At 43.1% G+C, this 14,684-nt stretch overlaps 1 pseudogene; it reads left to right on the forward strand.

Moving 5' to 3' along the window:
• Positions 1-3,489: 3,489 nt before the first annotated feature.
• On the forward strand, positions 3,490-13,382 carry LOC101323146 (eukaryotic translation initiation factor 2A-like; annotated as a pseudogene).
• The last annotated feature ends 1,302 nt before the right edge of the window (positions 13,383-14,684 follow it).

Below are 14,684 nucleotides of genomic sequence, written 5' to 3' on the forward strand. Positions count from 1 at the left end.
ATTTTCCAAAATATATTAAAGTAAATACAAAGGTTTGTACTGTCCTTAATATCTAACATAAATATGAAAAAAAATACTCATATGCTGTTCATCATAGCAGTATTTCTTATTATATGATGAAAAGGCTAAAAATGACACAGGCGATATGAAATATTAGGGAGTAATCGAGTATTGGTCAACAAAACTATAGAGCAACATGAAAATATAATTTAATATTAAGTAAAATCAAATACATAAAACTAATTGTTGGACATAAGAACAATTATGATAAGAAATATTCCTGGAAGAAATGATGACAGTGTATATGGTATATTTTATTTATGTATATTTTATTATGTGGTCATATTATTTCACTTTAGTAAAGTACATTAAATAAAATTTTAAGTGTTACCACTGATAGTAGAAACTCAAGTTGTCAAGAGCATATACAGGCAGCCCACAGGCCTTGGCTCAGGGCACATGCAGAGATGCCAGAGATGGACAGAAGTAAACAAAAGCACAAACCATGGCTCTTGTATGGGCAGCGGCTGCCAGGCCCACAGGAAGGTCAGGGGAAATGAATGCCCAGTATGCCAGAATCTCCAAGTGTCCGTGGGTCAAATTCCACACACCATCTGTTGGTCCAAAGCTTTTATTGTCAGACCATAACCTCATAGAACACTTGTCCCCGCCCACTAGGCTGTGGTCTAGACACTTGCTGGCTGGACTTTTCCACTGAACACAGAAACCAGCCCACATTTGCAGCTGAATCACATATTTGAATGTGGAGCAGAATTTGTCTCATTTCGGGTGGCTTTGATTTTCCGAATCTTGGGAAGATAAATATGACTGAATAAGAAGCATCGTCTGTGTGGTGGTCACAGAGAGTCGTTAAACAGCCATCCCAGCCTTCAGAACCACGTCCAGGGAGGTGGGCAGTGGGCTGGGGCCTCCTCTTTCCCTCTTAGCTCTCCTTCTGCAAGTGATACTTTGAGACCAAGTGATCCTGGGAAGACCATACATTACACGGAACATGGACATCTTTAGGTTCTCAATGACATTCATGGACTCCTCCCTTTGAATATTTTCTCCTACTTCTCACCAGTGGGGTAGCCTCTGATATGTTCCGTTTTAAAGGGAAGCTCTCTGATCCGTGGAAAACTCAAAGTTGTGAATCGGCGCTCCTCAACCATCCTAAGTGGGCTGGATGCTGCAGAATCTCCTGGACCCAGCAAAATCCTTCAACGTACAGCAAATCAGAGAGCCAAGTGCTAATCAAGATGCCACATCTGATGAGCATCATGGGCTTGGGAGCTCTAGGAAGCCCAAGTCAAAGATGAACTCCTAGCAACAGCTGCGTTTTCCAAGAGGAACCCCCTCCCCTGAAATGAGAGAACAGTTGGGAGCTCAGTCAGTCAATATGGGCCTGGTACCGACCCGAGAAGGAATGGAGAGAATATATTCACTGGACTTTCTTAGCCACGTCCAGGCTCCATGAGCCTATTTCACTCAGTGTTTACTCAGGTCCTCTGCAACCAGAGGTTAATGCTCTGAGTTAGGGATTCTGAAAGCAAAATATCACAAGCTTTTGCCATCTCATTCTCATCCTTCCTATGCTCCTCAGAGCTCCATCCCCAGAAGTTAGGCATCAGCAACCCACATTGCCAGTAAAGCAGTTAATACTTAAACCAGGTCAAAGGATGGATATTGTCCCTGATTTTAAAGACCTGCAGGATTCCGTCCTACATCCTGCCTGCATGTCCCCAGGTCCCTACATCCCCAACCAAACCATGCAGCTCTTAATGAGAAATCTCTGGGCAGGGGAACTCTATTTGTGTTTTAACTCTCAGTTTTCACAAGGGAAAGAGACTTTCCCCATTGTCCCTAGTGAAGTCACCCAAACCCTCTTGCCTTTTTTCTAAATTCCATCTTGCCAGCGTCTTCATCATCTCTGGGACCATTCTCAAGAAGGCCTCTGGCTTCTCTAAATCTCTCCTAAAAGCCTTCCTTTTGTACCAAACGAAAGCTAGCTGACACATTCCTTGGGCCCAGAAGTCTCTAGCTTTGCATGGCCTGCAGTTTTTCAAGGATAAAAAAAAAAAAAAAAAATTAGAGAAAAACATGTCTTTGAGGAATGAGTCAGCAGCATTAAAGTAACTCCCTGTGCAGGGGATTGTCTCCACAGGCTTGATACCTCGGCCCTGCTCTAGACATTTCCCATACTGGGGAAAGGTCTGAAATGTTAATGCCTTGGGACCCTGCCACAGTTTACAAAAAGCACCTTCGCCTTCAAAAGCTTCTGTGTTAAGCAGAGGTGATTAAAACCAGGTCCTTGCCAAGAGCGTTCTTTCACAGTTCTGAACAAGTAAGGAAACGCAGAGATGATTATCTGGTCAGCTCGGCAGAGATTTGCTCCTTTCTGTAAAAATACACATGCTGACAAAACAACAGCTGTAGATTTACAATTTGTCCGTTTTGATCACCTTTCAGCACAGGAAAACCTGGCTTGTACACTCCATTAGAGGGGATGCTGTGGGGATTGTTGTGGGAGACAAGGCCAAGCCTGGGACCCGGACCAGAGATCAAGCTCAGTTATCACCCGGAACATCACCCTTGAGATTCATCTGGAATGTCCCAGCACCCCCGGGACTGAAAGGCCCTCTATTCTCTGTGTTCCTGAAACCCCGTGATTGACTCTTTGGCAACTTACTGTGAGGTGTGTGGTGATGTGTGCCTCTGTCCACCTCATCCAATAGCTCGTGAGTTCCTTGTATTTTGGTGGGAGTCCATTAAGCCTTTCCTGAATTGTTAAGGGCTTCTCCCTGGAGCACCAGGAGAGCCTCTCTTTCTTTTAAAGAGACATAAAATGGGAAGAATCAGTACCTTTATTTTCATCCAGACAAAACAGTGCTCATCCAGGCTACTGACAAGACAGTCTAAGGCGGACCTCAAAGATGTTGTGGGTTCATTTCCAGAAGACAACAATAAAGCAAATATCACAATAAAAAAAATCACAAGAATTTTTTGGTCCCTCAGTAACATAAAGTTACGTTTATACTGTACTGTAGTCTATTAAGGGTGCAATAGGATTATGTCTTTTAAAAAGTGTATGTACCTCAGTTAAAATATACTTTATTGTTAAAATAAACAATCATCTGAGCCCTTAGCAAGCCGTAATCTTCTTGCAATAGTAACATCAACGATCACTGGTCACAGATCACCAAAACAAGTATAATAATAATGAAAAAGTTTGAAATATTGCGAGAATTACCAAAATGTGACAGAGACACGAAGTGAGCAAATGCTATTGGAAAAAATGGTGTCAATAGACTTGTTTGACGCAGGGTTGTCACAAAACTTCAATTTGTAAAAATCCTTAATATGTGTGAAGCGCAGTAAAGCAAAGCACAGTAAAACAAGGTCTGCCTTTAATCGTTAAGACAGATCCAAAGGCACTTCTCTTCATAGGCAGAGTTCAACTAAAAAAGTCCCAGTTCATGGATACGGAAGATGCACGAACGCCGGAGAAGTGAGAGGACGCTCTCGCCCAGCACGTTTGACCATTCGGTAGCACCCACCCTCTTTCCCAGAGAGGCCTTAGGAAAGGATGCTCTCCACCATATTAGAAATCCAAACCACGTAATTTAAAACAATGAGGTGCTATTTGCAATCTATAAAATTAACAAAGTTTTTTAAAAATAATAACAATTTTCATAAGGCCAAGTTCTAATGGATACTCTCTTGTACTACTTTGTGTGTGTGTGACGGGAGGGGGTGAGGTGTATTGATATACATTTTCCAAAAATCAGAATATATTCAAGGATCTTAGTCAGAGGTATAAGCAAAGATTTGTGTTTTACCATGTCCACTGAAGCTTTGTTTTAAAACAAGAAATTGGAAACAAACAGCTGTGCAATAAATGTGGTGATGTATTAGTATAAGCTAAGCTATGCAGAATTAACAAGGAAATGTTGAAATTTCAATGGCTGGACACAACAAAGGTTTATTTCTTACTCGAACTCTGATGTATGTTGAGCATCTCCAGGCAGCTTTCCCCCAAGCAGAGACCCTTGGATCCGGGCTGCTCCCATCTGCCATCTGCCATCTGCCATCCACTGTCACTGAGGAGGGGACAGAAAAGCCTGGAGAGCGTACTTTTAATGGCCGCATGGTGCTCCCTCATCCGAACATGCACTGTTTCGCTAAGCCATTTGTGGCAGAGTCATGTCATGGGTTCTCCACAACATTTCCTCTCCCTGAGCATGTGGGAAATGTGTGTTGCCAGATCTCCTCTGCAGTTTGATTGGACCAACAGGTTGAATTCTGGACAATGGGATGTGGGCAGAAGTGAGGATGCTACTTTGTGCCTGGGACAGCACTCCAGGCTCATCTGTCTTTGGCCAGTTGTACCTTGAATTTCACATTTTTAAAATGAGTTTCCTCTTGCTCACCAAACTCTCGGAGTCATTTTTCGCTCCTCTGTTTCACACCCACAGAATCCCTCGGCATAGGCTTTCACGTTTATTTCCAAAATACGTCCAGCATCTGACCACTTGTCATCACCTCAACCCTGGTCCAGACACCACCACCTCTGCCTGGATCTCTGCAGTAGCCTCCCCTGCCCTTGGCCCCCTACACTCTAACTCCACACAGCGACCAGAGTGAACTCGTTAAAACGAAAAGCTGGTTATGTCACTCCTCATTCAAAAGCCTTCGATGGCTCCTCATTAGACGCAGAATGAGAGTCAAAGTCATTACAGTTTCTTTTCTTTATTGAAGTATGGCATTGTACAATATTATATAAGTTACAGGTGTACAACATACTGATTCACAATTTTTAAAGGTTACATTCTGTTTATAGTTATAGTTATTATAAAATATTGGCTATGTTCCCTGTGCTGTACAATATATCCTCCTAGCTCCTTACAGTTTCTGATAAGGTCTTCGTGGCTAGCCTGCCCCTGCCTCTCCACCCCGAGCCCCTGTCCCATTATCTCTCTTCCTCACTTCCTGCCGCTCTGCTTCTTGCCCACTTTGCACCACTCACAATGGTCTCCTCCTGACATCCCAGGAGTGCTCCCAGCACGGGGAGGTGATGTTTGCTGCACGCCCTACCAGGGACAGTCTCTGCCCAGCCCTCCATAGGACTCCCTCCTCACTCCCTTCAGTGCTTTGTTTAAATGCCACCTTCACCATGAGGACTTCTCTGAGCCAACTGCTTAAAATTGCAGATCTTCCTCCATGTCTCCTTTCCCTGACTTAATTTTCTGCATAACACATATCACCCCTTGACATACTTTACATTTTCCTCATTTTTTCTTTATACTATGTCTCCCCAAACGAGAATGAAGGCTTCATGAGGAAAGGAGTTTGGTCTGTGTTGTTCACTGCTGTATTTCCAAACCAAAGGAGATAGAAGGAAGGGGTAAGGGGAAGAAATAAGCACATTTTCCACACAGTGTGCTTAATCACTGGATGAGGACACGTAACATGGTTCAGAAGATAATGTTCTGGTTATGGACAAAACACAGTATGAGACAGCTCAGAGGAGAAGAGTCAGGCAGAGGGAAAATGGCATTTTTCTTGATGTGAAACTTGCCTTGTTTACATCCCTCCATATGAGCATCCCACTCACGGCTCTGTGGTCAGCCAGATAGCACCAAAAGGCCAGTGAGTTACTGGGTGTGGAGAAAAGCACTTGGGCTGGGGACCAGGAGACCCTGGGTCAGCCGTAGCCATGCTTTGGGTCTGAGATTTTCCTACTGTGAAATTAGAGGGCTGATACTGTAAAACATTAAGAGCCTAAAATTCTTCAGAAACTGAATTTTATATGTATAAGTGAGATATTTCTATTTGGAAAATGGACTTCACGGAGATTAAGCAGGTGCACTGCATTAAAACACATTTTGATAGCACTCTCTTGTGTATTAGCATACAACAGAAAGAGAAGATCACCACGTCAGACCAGCAGGACAGAACTTAAGAACCCTTTGTTGAGTCTGGGATACTTTTCTATATGATTTCTTGGTTAACCTTGGATGGCTGACAACACATTCTTGAGGGGAACCTCGGGGCACAGAAAGGGTAAGCAAGTGTTCAGAGTTAGAAGGGGTATACACCCAGTTAGTATTCAACTCTCTGCATCCTGGCCTAACTTGAGTGAATATTGGACTTGAGAGGCATAGCATTTTGGGGAGGTCATGCTGTTTCAGAAAAAAACTTAAAAATGCCACAAGTCTTTGCTTTTCTTCACCAACAGTGGCCTAAATACAAGGGTCCTTTAGAAGACAACAAGAATGACAGACAAGTGCCAGGTGGAAACAATTAACCCAATGTCCTATCAGCCCAGATGGCTCCAGACCTAGACACTCCATCTCCATCCACCAAACTATTATGATGGATAAGGAAGGCCAGTCCCCAAAAGACAGACATTTGAGATTCTTTGAGATTCCAGGTCATGCCCTCATGTCACCTTTTAAAAAGAACCAGCTTGAGGCCAGAGGGTCTTCTTTGAAATTATGTTCCCTGTCCAAAGTGGACTCTCCAGGCTCCTGTTGGGCTGTGACCAGTGGATTCATTTAATATGGAACAAAAGCAGATGATGGTGGTGTGAGGTTTTAGTGCTGCCACTGCCTTAACTGATAGGAATTGTCATCATGCCCAGAGAAGACAGCTATATTGAGATATCCCTAGAGTCAACATGGGCCACCTCCTCTGCTTCCGGCCTCCGCAACTTAGCTTTCCAATGTCCGTTCAGAGAGGCGTAAGAATCTGGGCCTCCTCCAAGGAACTGATTGAGAAGCCGCAGCTTCTATGTTTCTAGATGAAAACTGCCCCGGGATCTCAAAATACTCAGAGGAGCAACAGAACTCTGCACTTGTTAGCTGTGGAACCCTTAAGATAAGAAACCACCTAGAGTGCAATGGAGATGCATAATAGAATATCCAAGTTAGAGAGACCAGGGCACCCGGAAGAGAAATAAAACTTTACCTGACTAGATCAACAAACTAAGAAAAGAAAAAAATCACCACTAAGTACAAAAGTTGTAAACAAAATGGAAGAAATGAATAGCTCAGTATCTATATTTGAAATCAATGTGAATGGGCTGAATACAAATGCAAAGACATTCAGATAGTATAAAATTAAAATTGAGCCATAAACCGTCTAGAAAAAACCTAAACATTAAAAACAAAATAATTGAGGACTTCCAGTTCTACAATGACGGAGTAAATATACTTATTCCTATTCCTCCTCCTGAGTACAGCTAAAAAGCTGGACATTAGGGCTTCCCTGGTGGCGCAGTGGTTGAGAGTCTGCCTGCCGATGCAGGGGACACGGGTTCGTGCCCTGGTCCAGGAAGATCCCACATGCCGCGGAGCGGCTGGGCCCGTGAGCCATGGCCGCTGAGCCTGCGCGTCCGGAGCCTGTGCTCCACAACGGGAGAGGCCACAACAGTGAGAGGACCGCGTACCACAAAAAAAAAAAAAAAAAAAAAAAAAGAAAGCTGGACATTATAAAACAAATCAAGAAAGCTGAAAAGCAGAGAGAAAAAGGCAGCCTGGTTAGGGACTTCAGAACCCAAACCATGGTATGGTGGTGAGTTCCTTGGGTTTTCTTTTGGATTCACCTATTCTAGACTGGGTGCTGGAGAAGACAGCGAGCTGGAAATGCCAATAGGTACAAAAAAAAGGCCCCACCAAGAAAAACTATTTTTTTTTATAGCCAAAGGGCCAGAATGGGGGTAGCATCACAAGACAGAAAAGTTTTTGACAATAACCATTTTAATCCAGCCAGACACCACAGAAAAAACTGCAGCCCCACCTTCCTCCCCACCAGCACAGGCAAACACTTCCACTCTCATTGGGGTGTAATAAGGCTCCCTGCAAATCCCGCCAGCCCTCCTCAAGATGGTGGCAAAGTAAACTAAGTAGGGCGCCTGGAATTCCATCCTCGCTAAACAATAATGAGCACCTTCCCACTCCCCAGAGTCAGTGGACACCACGTCAGAGCCTGGACTTTAATGCCCACCCGGCAGTAATAGGGCAGCCTTCCCACTCACGGCTGGGACAGTGTCAGAGGATGCCTGCAAAAACACAAGATTTAATGAATATCCAGGTTCTCATAATATAATAGTTGAAGTGTCTAGGATTCAATTACATATACATTTAAATATATATATACCTGCGTGTGTGTGTGTGTGTGTGTGTGTGTGTGTGTGTGTGTGTATACATGCTTAAAAATATACGAGAAAGTTGGTTCTATAATATTAACGGTGATTATCTTAAATAGTGGGAATTCAGGTGATGCTCACTTCTTCATAGAAAACAGAAAGAGATCACTTTCTCATTGTTCCTGTGTCCTCTGGGCAGTCATTCCCGTGAAGTGATGCCTGCAGTCATTCCACAGGCCCTTGGGAGGGCAGGGGGACGCTCTGGGGACAGGTGAACACACTCCTCTGTCATGGCCACTTGAACAGCACTGAACTTGACACGGAGAATTGTCCCTGAGAAATGACGTGTTTTATTTTCCCTCACTGGGGGCCATGCCAGCGGCATTCATGCTGCACTTGCTAAATACCTCGAAGGCAGGCTGGGGCTGCAGCCAAGTCAGGCAAATGGCTGGCTGGGTGCCATCTCCCCAGGGGTATTCTTGGAACCTCTGGCTGAATCCTCAGAACTTGGTATCCCCTGTGGCCCAGACCAGGCAGGCAAGACTCTCCTCCCAATTGCTGTACCAGAACAGACCAGGGGTTATGCAGAGGCAGAGAGAAAGAAGCCAGGGATAAGGTGGCTGAGATCGGTCCTTTTTAACATTAAAAGAAAATCCAATTGTTTTTCTGCAGGCCCTGAAGAAACGGGAAAAAACCCAGAGGACTTTACTGACACAATTAATACTTTACTTAAAAGTCGATAGTCAAGCCAATGTTTCTACATCAAACCAAGCTCGATGAAATGCAAATAGCCTACAAAGAATCTACTGATTCTGTTGAGAGACCATAGTCAACGTAGTAAGCAGACTGGCTGCACAGCAGAAATGGAACCACGCTGGAAGGGCAATGGCGACTTGGAATGTGCTGGCAGAGGACTGGGGGTCAGTTTCCTGGAGCCGTAAACCACCAGGGCAATCAGAATCAGCCAGCCCCTCAGTAATCAGGAACTGGACCATCACACAGGGCAAAAATAAGACAGCACCTTTAAGAGAATATCCACCTAAAAGCCTGCATCCTGCGTTAGTATGGTGGCGATTTTTCTTCAAGGGGTGTGTATGAGTGTGTGTGCGCATGCACTATTTGTGTATACATGTAACTTTTGTGACTCATTTTTTTCACTTCATAGATTTTGATCATCCTGCCTTCTGCATAGATATAGTTTAACTCATCCTGCCTCAACTGCCAAGCGAATTAGGAGTTCATTGCAGGGCTGAGTCACTGGGATGGAGTTTCCTGGTTTATGGTGTAGGCCAGAGTCAGCCAAGGTTCCCTGTGCCCCTGTCCACTGGGGCTCAGAGCCTGCAGGCACTTCCTCCTCCTCCACACACAGGCTGAGCAAAAGGAAGCTCGGCAGGCCATTAGCAGGGTCCCCAAAGTCTTTCCCTCTGACCCTGCTTTCTGCGTGATCCCCAGCGCTCCCAGCCCTGACGCTCTCTGTTGAGTGAATTACAGGCTCTCTGCAGAAGCCCATGCCTTCCCCCTCAGATATGAATCCTAAATATCTGGATATCACTGGCTCCAATGCCATCAGCCTCCTATCCTCCAAAACTTCCTTGATGTCTCAGGACCATTTATGGTATCATTTTCAGTCTTCCAACTGCTTTGCAGACATTTTTCAATTTCTCCATTTCCAGGATAAGCACAGGGACCCAACTTACTAATGTGAAACTGGAAAAGGTGCATTCTCAAAGCACCATGGGAAGACAGAAGAGCTTGTTCAAGGGCTCAGACTCATGGAAGAGCATGATGTAGCCAGAGAATCTTAAGAATGTGGGTAGTGGAAAGAGCAAAGGACAGTGGGAAGGTTCATTCAATAAGCATTTATAGAGCGCCAGGTTTCTGCAAAGTGGCAGGGGACGAAGTGAAAGGGACAGCCAAGCGCCAGAAAGTATAGGACTTTGCGAGATCCACGTGACATTTCTTCTGTGGTGTGAGGGTCTTCTGGAGTTACCGTTGTCACATGATGGTCAATGTCCCTAACCAGACCCTGTAGCACCACTGGCAGCAGGTGTCATGCTGGTCCAGCTTCACAGAGCAGGAGGGGCAGCCACAGAGGTGAAGCCCTTGGCCAGAAGAAAGCTCAAATAGTGCAAAGTTCCACTAAAACCCAAGTTTTTTAATTTTTAAATTTTTTAAAATTTTTTCTTCCAGTTTTATTGAGGTATGATTGACATACAGCACAGGATGGGTTTAAGGTGTACAGCAGAATGATTTCACTTACATACATCATGAAATGATCACAATACATTTAGTGAACATCTATCACCTCCTATAGATACAAAAGAAAAGAAAAAGAAAAATATATATTTTCCTTGTGATGAGAACTCTTATGATTTGCTCCCTTAACAGCTCTCATATATAACATACAGCAGTATTAATTATATTAATCATGTTGTATATTATATCCCTAGTATTTATTTATCTTATAACTAGAAGTTTGTACCTTTTGGCCACCTTTGTCGTTATACAAAGATATTACGTTATTATTGATTGTAATCCCCACACTGTACATTTCATCCCTGGGACTCATCAGTAAAACTCAATTTTTAAATAAAGTTATGGGATCAGAAATCCAAACAGTGAGCACTTAAGAGCAAGGATATATAAAACAAGAAAGTGCTGCACTCGGCACTTTTTTGGATGGGTGAGAATTATGGCCATTGTGCTTTTAGTGTCTGGGAAGGGTTATAAAGAGCCGGGGGAAGGGGATTTTCCCATATGCTCTTTCAAACACACACACACACACACACACACACACACACATTTTAACACTCTTGATTTTTCAGATGTTCCAAAATTTTAAACAGATGAGTTACTTGGATGGAGATGTGGAGTGTGCCAGTTTTCACCAGCAACCAAAAGAACCAAAAGTATGAACATGCAAGGCAGCTTCAGGACACAAACCAGGAGTCTGACCCTTGGTGGAAAGAGTGGGTCCCCCTCAGAGCCAGGCACTGGGAGGACAGGCATGTGAAGAAGCGTTCCCGCATAGGAGCCTGGGTTCCCACATGGGAACCTTGCTTCACTAATTGGACAGAACACCTGGATATGGGATTGTGAATATCCACCTTTCCTGGTGCTCCCAGACAGATCCTTCCATGTACGAGTCCAGTGCCCAGCTGTGGGGAGAGGAAGCTCTGGAAAGTCAGGAGAGCATTCTTGTTTCCCATTTAGGCTGGTCTTTGGGACACGAGGGGTGGGAGTCAGACCTGGAGGGACATGTCCTACTTTACAGTCAGTTTTAGAAGGAGGCTTCTCCAAAGGAGGGTGAGGATGGCCAGGGTTAGAGACCAAGGTCCCTGGAAGGGAAGACAAAAGATAAATCTGGAGGCAGGTCTTGGTGGTTGCTGTGATAAGTCCCCTTGCTTCATCTTCAGACCATTCCTATTGCCACTCGCCTTCCCCGGTTGACCATTTGACAAGCTTCCGTGTGACTCTGGCCCGGCCTGAGACCTACTGATTCACAGAGATCCCCAACTGGAGAAAATGCACAGGAGTAGGAGACCTAGTCAGAGGGAAGACCAGGTCAGGGATTCGCTTTTATTTTAGTCTAAACCACAGACAAGGAAAATCAGAACTTTCTCTTATTCAGGGTCCCCCATCCACAGTCTCTTCTTTTCCAGTAAAAAAAAAAGCTGAGCTGGGAGATATTTCAGGATTCCACAGTCATGTCTTTCACCAACACACAATTCATTCTTGTCTTGGAAATGATCAAAGGAAACCTGCTTATAAACAACACTGCCACATGACCAGAACCAGGAGAAAGATTGGAGAAGAGGTGTTCTCATGCCCAGGGGCTGCTTCACCATGCTTGGAGGGCATTTGCAGAAGAATGAACAATAGAAATATGTATTTGTCATTCATTCATCTATTTATTCTTCAATCAACAGCTATTTTCTGAGCATGTTGGGCACTGAGGGCAAGGGGGAAAGACAATTAATTCATTTAACAAATATATATTGAGTACCTATTGCACATAATAATTGCGTAAATATTGTGTGTCATCACTTGGACTCCAATCACTCAAGGGGAGTGTTCCAGGGAGTAAAAGTGCACCTGTATTTGTTAGGTTATGTCTATACCCCAACTTTTGTGGACCTCATGCAGGTTTAGCCAACGATCATTCCTCTAAGGTTGATAAGGTTATGATGCTATGGAATAAAAAAGCAACTGCTGTGTTGTAATGGCTAGGACAGATTTGACAAGACAGGAACTTCCCGCTACAGGGAGCAAATGATGTGTTACCTGCAGCAAATGGAGGAAATGCTGTAATCTGTTCAATTACCAAAGCACAGCTCCACTTATGATGTAATTTGGAATTCTAGGTCTACTGAGTTTTATGCTCTTTATGGATTTATGCCTGCCAAAGAGATGATTTTCAGCTTGAAATGTGATCAGCGTTTGACTTTGGAACTGGCATTCTAATGTAGCTTACTTAGTCCTCATGGCCATATATTAACGCTAGCTGGATTTAGAAATATGAGGGACAAATGCAATCACGGGATATTTTTAAGTGCAACCCTATTTCTAAACCAGTAACCTCTGATCCTACATACTTTGCTTGGTGCCCAGGTGGGGAGCACATTTTTACTGCCATGCATGCTCCCAGCTTGTGCGTTAATAATGGGTACAAGTTTGGTATTATGCCAGCCCTGTCCTGGCAACCATTTTTGGATGGACTATTTCCAGCGAGAACAATAGCTCACCAAGCAGTTTTAAGGGAAGTACCCAATTAGGAACATAAATTCACAATGGTTGATAGACCCTCAGCTTTAAGAAAAAAAACTAATCATAAGTTCCAAGCTGCCTGAGAAGAAACCACTCCAGAATAAGAAATCACAACCAGGAAATAAGCCATTATCAAAAGCAGTCCTTGAAAATCAAAGGAAATATGAGACTAAGAAGGCTGCAAAGCAGGAAATGACAAGAACCAAGATATGGCACCTACCCCTGCCCCACAGAGCACACCCAGGAACACTGTATCTCGGTTAACATCTGGAGACCGTGAGACAGATGAAAAATTCAGTATCCTAAAGAAGCCCCACAAGCAACTGAACCCTGGAAGAGCAAGCAGCAACCGAAACATGGCTAGAAAAACAATGACTTGGAGAAAATTGTAAAAGATACCACCCTTCTCCAGGTAGATTTGGAATTGGTTATGTTCAAGATTCAGAGAAGGCAAGTTTTAGCATAAATCAGTGGAAACACATCCTGTGTATTAAACCCTCTAGAGCACTCTGAAGGTCGCCTGGCCACCGTATACCCATACTTACTGCTCATCTATAATGCACCCATTTATCTAAGATTTGGCATGTATGTGAAATTAGTTAATAATGTCCACTAAATGGACTTTTCCTACCTCTCAATACATGTTATAGAAAAGAGACGTGTCATATTTTAGATTCCGCATATAAGTGATATCATATGGTATTTGTCTTTCTCTTTCTGACTTATTTCACTTAGTATGATAATCTCTAGGTCCATACATGTTGCTGCAAATGGCACTATTTCATTCTTTTTTATGGCTGAGTAATATTCCATTGTATATATATATGGCATATGTATACACACACACACACACACACACACACACACACATTCATCTGTCAATGGGCATTTAGGTTTTCTCCATGTCTTGACTATTGTAAATGGTGCTGCTATGCTGCTATGAACACTGGGGTGCAAGTACCTTTTCAAATTACTGTTTTGTCTGGATATATGCCCAGGAGTGGGACTGCTGTGCTCATATGGCAACTGTACTTTCAATTTTTTGAGGAACCTCCATATGGTTTTCCATAGTAGCTGCACCATTGTACATTCCCACCAACAGCATTGGAAGGTTCCCGTTTCTCCATACCCTCTCTAGCATTTGTTATCTGTAGACTTTTTAATCATGACCTAGCACTGGGAAATATAGTCAACATCCTGTGATAAACCACAATGAAAAAGAGTGTATATATATGTATAACTGAATCACTTTGCTGTACAACAGAAATTAACACATTATAAATCAACTGTACTTGAATAAAATAAATTTTAAACAAGAATTATAAAATATAAAAAAAATTAAATTAAATAAGCCTTTGAGAAAATGCAAAGAAAGAAAAGAGACGTGAATTTCTTAGCTAAGCTCAAGACATTGAAAGTCAAGTATCATTGTTATTCAGTATGATTTACCATCTAAGGATAAAGGCATCTTAAATTTAAATAAATGTAACCCATTAGATTGGTTAAAAGTAGTGCAAAACAAGCAAGGTGAACTAAAGTTTGTTTCTCTAACTTTAGAATGAATATTAGTTTTCTCCTGAACTTGTTGATCAGCATAAACTCAATAGAGTAATTTTGAAGAAAACTGAATTGCTTTATAGTGCACTTTCTTCAAGAATCTTTAAAGTTTTCATTTTTAAACCAAGACTCAGGCTTTGCTCTCTCCAGTGAGGAGCCTGAATATATGTGTACGTGTCATTCCTCCTCACAAAAAGGAATTGAGGCAATC

The sequence above is a fragment of the Tursiops truncatus genome, chromosome 16 (assembly GCF_011762595.2).
Source record: "Tursiops truncatus isolate mTurTru1 chromosome 16, mTurTru1.mat.Y, whole genome shotgun sequence".
In the NCBI taxonomy this organism is placed as follows: Eukaryota; Metazoa; Chordata; class Mammalia; order Artiodactyla; family Delphinidae; genus Tursiops; species Tursiops truncatus.